The sequence below is a fragment of the Notolepis coatsorum genome (genome assembly GCF_963971535.1).
Source record: "Notolepis coatsorum genome assembly, contig: SCAFFOLD_662, whole genome shotgun sequence".
NCBI classification, from domain to species: Eukaryota; Metazoa; Chordata; class Actinopteri; order Aulopiformes; family Paralepididae; genus Notolepis; species Notolepis coatsorum.
This window is the reverse complement of record NW_028170520.1, coordinates 30,987-40,958: the sequence shown is the minus strand read 5'-3', so window position 1 is coordinate 40,958 and position 9,972 is coordinate 30,987.

Below are 9,972 nucleotides of genomic sequence, written 5' to 3'. Positions count from 1 at the left end.
AAAACCAATTGCTTTTAGCTTGTCCATTAGAATCCATTTAATGTGTTGTTCCTTTTTTATTCTTTTATTGTCTATAAAATGGAATATTATTGTATGTATTTTTTTTGTTTTTATACCACACATCCTGACATACAGACACTACAAACACCCACGTCCACACACCAGTACATAAATCCACTGACACCAATGATGAAGGACCACAATGGAAACAAGCCTATGGCTTTATTGTGTTTTATGAAATCCTATTGGTAAATGGAGAAAATGTATACCTGTTTTCATATTGTGATCCAATGTATATGTGTGATTTTCCATTCTAAACCAATAAACTATTCAATCAATCAAATGGAGTGATTGACAGTGTCGAAGGCCTTTTGTAGGGCCAGCATGACCATGCCGCAGTATTTGCCCGCGTCCACCTCTTGTTTGATGTGGTCGTTCAAATAGAGGAGGCATGTGTCAGTGGAGTGGGACGTTCTGAAGCCAGATTGGAATTCGTAGATTAGATTTTTTTCCGCCAGGTACTTTTCGACCTGTTCGTAGACTATTTTCTCCATGACTTTCGAGATGGAGGTAAGAATAGAAACAGGGCGGTAGTTGCCTGGGTCTAATTTGCTGCCCTTTTTGTGCAGAGGGGTCACTCTCGCAATTTTGAAGTCCTTGGGGACGTGCCCCTGTTTTATAGAGAGGTTTATTATGTGTGTGATGACTGGGGTGATGGCGGCTGCTGCGTCTCTGAGGAATTTGGAGGGGATGTTGTCATGGCCAGTGGCCTTGTTAGGTTGGAGGGCGCTCAATTTTTTGAGTACCTCATCGGTTGTTACCATTTCAAGTTTGAAGTCGTCTTTGTGGACCCCTAGGTTTTGTAGTATGCTACTATGTGTTAGCTAAGCTAACTATCCCAGTGAGTTAGCTAACGTTAGGCACGTTAATATATAATATATTACAAACCACCACTGTGCAGTTAGTTAATAATACTTTAGCAGAGAGCTAGTAGCTAGCATGCTAACGGGCTAACGCTGGGTGCTGTCTGAGGGAGCTAACGTTAGCCTAGCTAGCACTAACAGTCCAAACTAAACAAAGCCAAGACACTTAATTCTTGAACATACGCACGCATTTTTCAATCGTTATAGTCTTCATAAACATAAGGACATGTCCTACTTACCATTATGATTGTTTTTATTTGTTGTTTATAGCCGACTTGCTCCTTGGTTAAATGTAACGTGTGGACGACGTATGTACTAATGTGCTATATTAGTATATTGGCGTGCCGTGCCGTTCATTCTGTCCAATCACGTTCCTTACGTGTTAGATCGGTGAGGTCATCATGCCGCGCGGCTCCTCGTTCATCATCCGAGCGACAGATCACTGCACTTCCGCGTTACATGCAGAGCCGAAGAAGACCAATAGGGTCCAGCTGCAGCCCTGGAGATTGTTCCAGATTGAGCAACTTCCGCCCGGTCCCACGACATTTCTCCCGGGACAGGACAATGTGCGCTGATTGGCGGAAAGTACGGAAGTATCTCGAAGTACGTCTGACGTTGAACGTCAAAATGAACGCATGAAATAAACTAAAATGTTAAAACCCATTTAGACTGTTTCTCATTCCTGTACAGTAGAGTACAGCTCAATACATACAATTGTTAAGGGGATTCAGACCAGAGAAAGACTTTCGGCTTGTTTACATCAGGGTCCCCCATTTTCAATTCATATTGACATTTATACATACATGACATACAGATAGACAGTACTGCTAGTGCTACATCTATACATTTATGACATACCAGATTTGCAAATACAGTACTGTTTGTGATACAGAAAGAGTCCAGAAGAAAAAGTATATACATTTGACGTAGAAACTGTACATCGGAGGAGGTTGGGTAGGTGGGGGGGGGGGGGGGGGACTTATCCCAATCAGAGAGCGTCTGCCAGAAATGCGGCTACCTTTGGTAATCACGCAGGAAGAAGGGATTGATTGATTGATTGAAAAGTTTATTAACAGATTGCAGAATGGGTACAGTACAGTACAGCTCAATACATACAATTGTTAAGGGGATGCAGACCAGAGAAAGACTTTCGTCTTGTTTACATCAGGGTCCCCCATTTTCAATTCATCATAATGGGGGGGAATACCCTTAACAATTGTGTGTATTGAGCTGTACTGTATTGTACCCATTCTGCAATCTGTTAATACAATTTTCAATCAATCAATCAATCAATCAAGACCGCGTCGCGGGCACGGCATTCCGTTCTCAGAATGGATTTGAGAGAGAGATCATCAGCAGGCTATATATGATATTCAGACTCTAGATCTATTTGCAGAGCCAGATGAGATGAGGCAACCTGTGCGATTGGCTCTTGACAACTAATTTTGCACGTACTGTATACAGTATGTGTGTATGCGCGCACTGCGGGAGCCGGGAGGTGGCCAGAAGCGCGCAACTAGCCAACTACTATTATTACTACTATATTAGTAGTAATAATCCGGGGGATCCGCTCTATACAATGCAGACCCACGGCTCTCGTATTATAATGAGCCCGCGAGGCGTGTTATTATTAGAGTTAATAATATTGTATATTGTTTACAGACGTCATTCGAGATACGTCAGACGTACTTCGAGATACTTCCGTACTTTCCGCCAATCAGCGCACATTGTCCTGTCCCGGGAGAAATGTCGTGGGACCGGGCGGAAGTTGCTCAATCTGGAACAATCTCCAGGGCTGCAGCTGGAGGCTACTCAAGAAGACACTATAGATATCTATGGAAGAAGATGCGTTATTTCTTTTCCTAGCCGCATTTCTCGGAGACACGCTCTGATTGGCCACTGACTGACGCTCTCTGATTGGCCACTGACATGTTTGCCCGAATCGCGTGACGCGCTGTGTCTTTGTCCATTTCCGCGTCTAACAGCCTGCAAACCTTGATATCTATAGATATCTATGCTGCAAACTACCTGCCGTTCTATCGCCATGGTACCAAAGCACCTCAAAGGCGCTAAAAACAAAATTACAAACATCTCAAAACAAACTGGTCAGACTACTGCTTGACCTTACTCCTAGAACCCACATCACCCCTGCCCACTTTGACAACCTAGGATGGCTTAGAGTAGACGACAGAGTACAGCAACTTGCAATGGGCCTGGTCTACAAGATACACTACACGACCAAGGTACCCAATGTACATGTCAAAATACTTCCCAAAGGTCAGTGAATACCACGATCACAACACCAGAGGGAGCTCCACAAATCATGTTAAACCCAGATTCGGCTCAAACAAGGGACTAAACACGTTTCGCAATTATGCCACATCAATGTGGAACGCCCTACCCAAAGCTGTAAAGGAATGTGAATCACTACCCACTTTCAAAAACACTCTCAAAAAACACCTAAGGGACTGGCCCCTGTAAATGTCCGAACACAACCCCCTCCAATGTACAGTAAATTACCAAGTATGGTCTTGTCAATAATCCAATGTACAGTTTTGTTTGTACAGTTGTGTCCCCCCACCCACCCCTCCTACCCAACCCCCCCCCCCCCCACTCCTACCCAACCCCCCCCCCCACTCCTACCCAACCCCCCCCTCCCCCCCACCCACCCACCCAACCACCTCCAATGTACAGTCCCCCCCCACCCCCACCTACCCAATCCAATGTACAGTTTCTACGTCAAATGTATATACTCTTTTTTTTCTGGACTCTTTTTGTATCACAAACAGTACTGTAATTGCAAATCTGGTATGTCATAAATGTATAGATGTAGCAGTACTGTCTATCTGTATGTCATGTATGTCATATATGTTACGATGAATTGAAAATGGGGGACCCTGATGTAAACAAGACGAAAGTCTTTCTCTGGTCTGCATCCCCTTAACAATTGTATGTATTGAGCTGTACTTTACTGTACCCATTCTGCAATCTGTTAATAAAGTTTTCAATCAATCAATCAATCAATGCTCTAAGACAAACTCTAACCTTAACCAACTTCGAAAGAGTGCCTGATTGATTGAAAACTTTATTAACAGATTGCAGAATGGGTACAATACAGTACAGCTCAATACACACAATTGTTAAGGGGATGCAGACCAGAGAAAGACTTTCGTCTTGTTTACATCAGGGTCCCCCATTTTCAATTCATCAGCCTAAGCCTAAGCTTAACCAGTGTAGAAACAGGCGTCGGCCAATCATGGTAAATGGTAAATGGCTGCTTTTTTATATAGCGCTTTTATCCAAAGCACTTTACAATTTGTTCCTCACATTTTACACATTCACTCACACATCCACACACCGACGGCGGTCCACGCAAGGTGCCAACCTGCTCATCGGGAGCAATTAGGGGTTAAGTGTCTTGCTCAAGGACACTTCGACACGCTGCCCGGGAGGAGCGGGAATCGAACCGGGAACCTCCGGATTGCCAGACGACTGCTCTACCTCCCGAGCCCAATCAGAGAGCGTCTTGCCAGAAATGCGGCTAGGAAAAAAAATAACGCAAGGCAGCGCTGCTGTAGATCTCACGTACGGAAGCCCTAAGAGGCCATACACTCATACTTATTTACTCCGTTTTCCCGTTATAACGAGTTAATAATTTAATTCGTGTTCTCGTGATAACGGGATAATTTTCGCGAGATCTCGAGATAACGAAGTCCGTTTTCTCGTGATAACGGATTAATTTATCTCAAGATACGACTAACGATCAAATCTGAATTAATTAATGTCACGAAGCAGGGCTTTGGAGAAGTGTCCTACGTCATCACGTTACATGCCACACGCAGGTCTTTGGAGAGCGTGTAGCTTATTGCCAGCGGAAGAGTGCAAGAATGCTTCCGCATTCGTCACCGCACGCCAGTACGGTAATGCGCCTTTCCTTTCGCCCCGCTCAGACAAATGCATGTAGTACATTGCAACACAACACAGCATTTCCACGTACATTGCAACGAATCACTTGGAGTTTGAAAGTGATATCAGAAGAAACTACTCAACCTCGGCTGTCTTTAACTATGAGTGAACACAACGCATTGTAACGTTAACGCAGCTGTCCACTGTACTTTACTATGGAATACATGTATATTATCGCGACGCGTCGTCACAGACTAAACAGTGTTCTGGATTTTCCTACAATGGATTATTGATTGTAAATTGAACCCTTGCAGCACTGAAGAACCATTATGAATCTGTGTTAGAAAATGTTTTGGATCTAAATCACTTGGAGTTTGAAAGTGATATCAGAAGAAACTACTCAACCTCGGCTGTCTTTAACTATGAGTGAACACAACACTCTAGAGTCTAACTTACCATGTTTAGATAATGAAGTACTCAACCTCTACTGTATTTAACTATGAGTGAACACAACACTCTAACTTACCATCTTTAGATAATGAAGTACTCAACCTCTACTGTATTTAACTGAGTGAACACAACACTCTAACTTACCATGTTTAGATAATGAAGTACTCAACCTCTACTGTATTTAACTATGAGTGAACACAACACTCTAACTTACCATGTTTAGATAATAAAGTACTCAACCTCTACTTGTCTTGTCTGACAAGAACAAATTGCAGGTTGAAAAAACCCTCAGCACGGAACTAGGCAAAATCTGCATATGGCTCGCTGATAACAAACTATCATTACACATGGGCAAAACAGAGTCCATTCTCTTCGGTTCAAATAACAAACTCAGCAAGACCGACGGCTTCTCAGTTACAGTGGGTGACAATATTGTCACAAGGAAAGACGAAATTACCTACCTGGGTTCCATCCTAGAGGCAAATCTTTCCTGTGACAAAATGGCATCCAATGTAATAAAAAAAGTCAACCAACGAACTAGATTCTTGTACCGGATCTCCTCTCTGGTAAACAAGAATACCCTGAAGACTCTGGCAGGAGCACTCATTCAAGGGTACTATGACTATGCGTGCACCTCATGGTACCAAAGCACCTCAAAGGCGCTTAAAACAAAATTACAAACATCACAAAACAAACTGGTCAGACTACTACTTGACCTGAACCCCAGAACCCACCTCACCCCTGCCCACTTTGACAACCTAGGATGGCTTAGAGTAGACGACAGAGTACAGCAACTTGCAATGGGCCTGGTCTTCAAGATACACTATACGACCGGGGTGCCCATGTACATGTCAAAATACTTCCCAAAGGTCAGTGAATACCACAACCACTACACCAGAGGAAGCTCAACAAATCATGTTAAACCCAGATTCGGCTCAAACAAGGGACTAAACACGTTTCGCAATTATGCCACAACAATGTGGAACGCCCTACCCAAAGCTGTAAAGGAATGTGAATCCCTGCCCACATTCAAAACCGCTCTTAAAGAGCACCTACGGGAGGCTGCAATTCGAAACTGGCCACCATAAATGCCCAAAACCCCCACCCCCTACTAATAGACAGTCTCCTCCCCACCGCATGTATATACTCTGTCAGGATCTAGGGGTAACAGTACTGTATATTTGAATACCGTTTATGTCACAAATGTATCAGTACTAAATACCTATATGTCCCTATGCCATAAATGTCATGTATGTTGTGTATGTCATAAATGTCTATATGAAATTAAAATGGAAAGGCGCATTACCGTACTGGCGTGCGGTGACGAATGCGGAAGCATTCTTGCACTCTTCCGCTGGCAATAAGCTACACGCCTTTGGCGTAGTGTCCTACGTCATCACGTTACATGCCACACACAGCTACACGCAGGTCTTTGGATAAGTGTCCTACGTCATCACGTTACATGCCACACGCAGCCACACGCAGGGCTTTGGAGAAGTGTCCTACGTCATCACGTTACATGCCACACGCAGGTCTTTGGATAAGTGTCCTACGTCATCACGTTACATGCCACACGCAGCTACACGCAGGTCTCTGGATAAGTGTCCTACGTCATCACGTTACATGCCACACGCAGCCACACGCAGGGCTTTGGAGAAGTGTCCTACGTCATCACGTTACATGCCACACGCAGGGCTTTGGAGAAGTGTCCTACGTCATCACGTTACATGCCACACGCATGGCTTTGGAGAAGTGTCCTACGTCATCACGTTACATGCCACACGCAGGGCTTTGGAGAAGTGTCCTACGTCATCACGTTACATGCCACACGCAGGGCTTTGGAGAAGTGTCCTACGTCATCACGTTACATGCCACACGCAGGGCTTTGGAGAAGAACAGACTTCAGTCCGAAGTGAGAGGAGCAGTCAGCTGTTGAAGCTCACTGGGCGACTCGGTGGTTAAGAACAACAACAACAACACACACCTGAGCGGCCTTACATTCTATTATAAAATAAATAATAATCAAGAAACAGTCCTCTATCACGGGCTAGAAGATGGATAATAGTAAACGGACAGTGGTCGTAACAGGTTAGTACAGAGTTTACTTGCTGGACGTGATTCTCTCTCTTCCTGTATGTGGACGGACTTACTAGCAGGTCGTCAAGTGTTGAACACAGTGATGTAAACTGTTGCAACAACAACCAGGTAGCTGCGGCCGCACGAGGCACGACGGGCTCGGGTTGTTACTGGCTCCAGTACAGGAGCACGAGCCGGGTCCCTTCTCACTGGGCAGGAGGGGGTCGGGTTGTTACTGGCTCCAGTACAGGAGCACGAGCCGGGTCCCTTCTCACTGGGCAGGAGGGGGTCGGGTTGTTACTGGCTCCAGTACAGGAGCACGAGCCGGGTCCCTTCTCACTGGGCAGGAGGGGGTCGGGTTGTTACTGGCTCCAGTACAGGAGGCACGAGCCGGGTCCCTTCTCACTGGGCAGGAGGGGGTCGGGTTGTTACTGGCTCCAGTACAGGAGCACGAGCCGGGTCCCTTCTCACTGGGCAGGAGGGGGTCGGGTTGTTACTGGCTCCAGTACAGGAGCACGAGCCGGGTCCCTTCTCACTGGGCAGGAGGGGGTCCGGTTGTTACTGGCTCCAGTACAGGAGCACGAGCCGGGTCCCTTCTCACTGGGCAGGAGGGGGTCGGGTTGTTACTGGCTCCAGTACAGGAGGCACGAGCCGGGTCCCTTCTCACTGGGCAGGAGGGGGTCGGGTTGTTACTGGCTCCAGTACAGGAGGCACGAGCCGGGTCCCTTCTCACTGGGCAGGAGGGGGTCGGGTTGTTACTGGCTCCAGTACAGGAGCACGAGCCGGGTCCCTTCTCACTGGGCAGGAGGGGGTCGGGTTGTTACTGGCTCCAGTACAGGAGCACGAGCCGGGTCCCTTCTCACTGGGCAGGAGGGGGTCGGGTTGTTACTGGCTCCAGTACAGGAGGCACGAGCCGGGTCCCTTCTCACTGGGCAGGAGGGGGTCGGGTTGTTACTGGCTCCAGTACAGGAGCACGAGCCGGGTCCCTTCTCACTGGGCAGGAGGGGGTCGGGTTGTTACTGGCTCCAGTACAGGAGCACGAGCCGGGTCCCTTCTCACTGGGCAGGAGGGGGTCGGGTTGTTACTGGCTCCAGTACAGGAGCACGAGCCGGGTCCCTTCTCACTGGGCAGGAGGGGGTCGGGTTGTTACTGGCTCCAGTACAGGAGCACGAGCCGGGTCCCTTCTCACTGGGCAGGAGGGGGTCGGGTTGTTACTGGCTCCAGTACAGGAGCACGAGCCGGGTCCCTTCTCACTGGGCAGGAGGGGGTCCGGTTGTTACTGGCTCCAGTACAGGAGCACGAGCCGGGTCCCTTCTCACTGGGCAGGAGGGGGTCCGGTTGTTACTGGCTCCAGTACAGGAGCACGAGCCGGGTCCCTTCTCACTGGGCAGGAGGGGGTCGGGTTGTTACTGGCTCCAGTACAGGAGGCACGAGCCGGGTCCCTTCTCACTGGGCAGGAGGGGGTCGGGTTGTTACTGGCTCCAGTACAGGAGCACGAGCCGGGTCCCTTCTCACTGGGCAGGAGGGGGTCGGGTTGTTACTGGCTCCAGTACAGGAGCACGAGCCGGGTCCCTTCTCACTGGGCAGGAGGGGGTCGGGTTGTTACTGGCTCCAGTACAGGAGCACGAGCCGGGTCCCTTCTCACTGGGCAGGAGGGGGTCCGGGTTGTTACTGGCTCCAGTACAGGAGGCACGAGCCGGGTCCCTTCTCACTGGGCAGGAGGGGGTCCGGGTTGTTACTGGCTCCAGTACAGGAGCACGAGCCGGGTCCCTTCTCACTGGGCAGGAGGGGGTCGGGTTGTTACTGGCTCCAGTACAGGAGCACGAGCCGGGTCCCTTCTCACTGGGCAGGAGGGGGTCGGGTTGTTACTGGCTCCAGTACAGGAGCACGAGCCGGGTCCCTTCTCACTGGGCAGGAGGGGGTCGGGTTGTTACTGGCTCCAGTACAGGAGGCACGAGCCGGGTCCCTTCTCACTGGGCAGGAGGGGGTCGGGTTGTTACTGGCTCCAGTACAGGAGCACGAGCCGGGTCCCTTCTCACTGGGCAGGAGGGGGTCGGGTTGTTACTGGCTCCAGTACAGGAGCACGAGCCGGGTCCCTTCTCACTGGGCAGGAGGGGGTCGGGTTGTTACTGGCTCCAGTACAGGAGCACGAGCCGGGTCCCTTCTCACTGGGCAGGAGGGGGTCGGGTTGTTACTGGCTCCAGTACAGGAGCACGAGCCGGGTCCCTTCTCACTGGGCAGGAGGGGGTCGGGTTGTTACTGGCTCCAGTACAGGAGCACGAGCCGGGTCCCTTCTCACTGGGCAGGAGGGGGTCGGGTTGTTACTGGCTCCAGTACAGGAGCACGAGCCGGGTCCCTTCTCACTGGGCAGGGTCGGGTTGTTACTGGCTCCAGTACAGGAGCACGAGCCGGGTCCCTTCTCACTGGGCAGGAGGGGGTCGGGTTGTTACTGGCTCCAGTACAGGAGCACGAGCCGGGTCCCTTCTCACTGGGCAGGAGGGGGTCGGGTTGTTACTGGCTCCAGTACAGGAGCACGAGCCGGGTCCCTTCTCACTGGGCAGGAGGGGGTCGGGTTGTTACTGGCTCCAGTACAGGAGCACGAGCCGGGTCCCTTCTC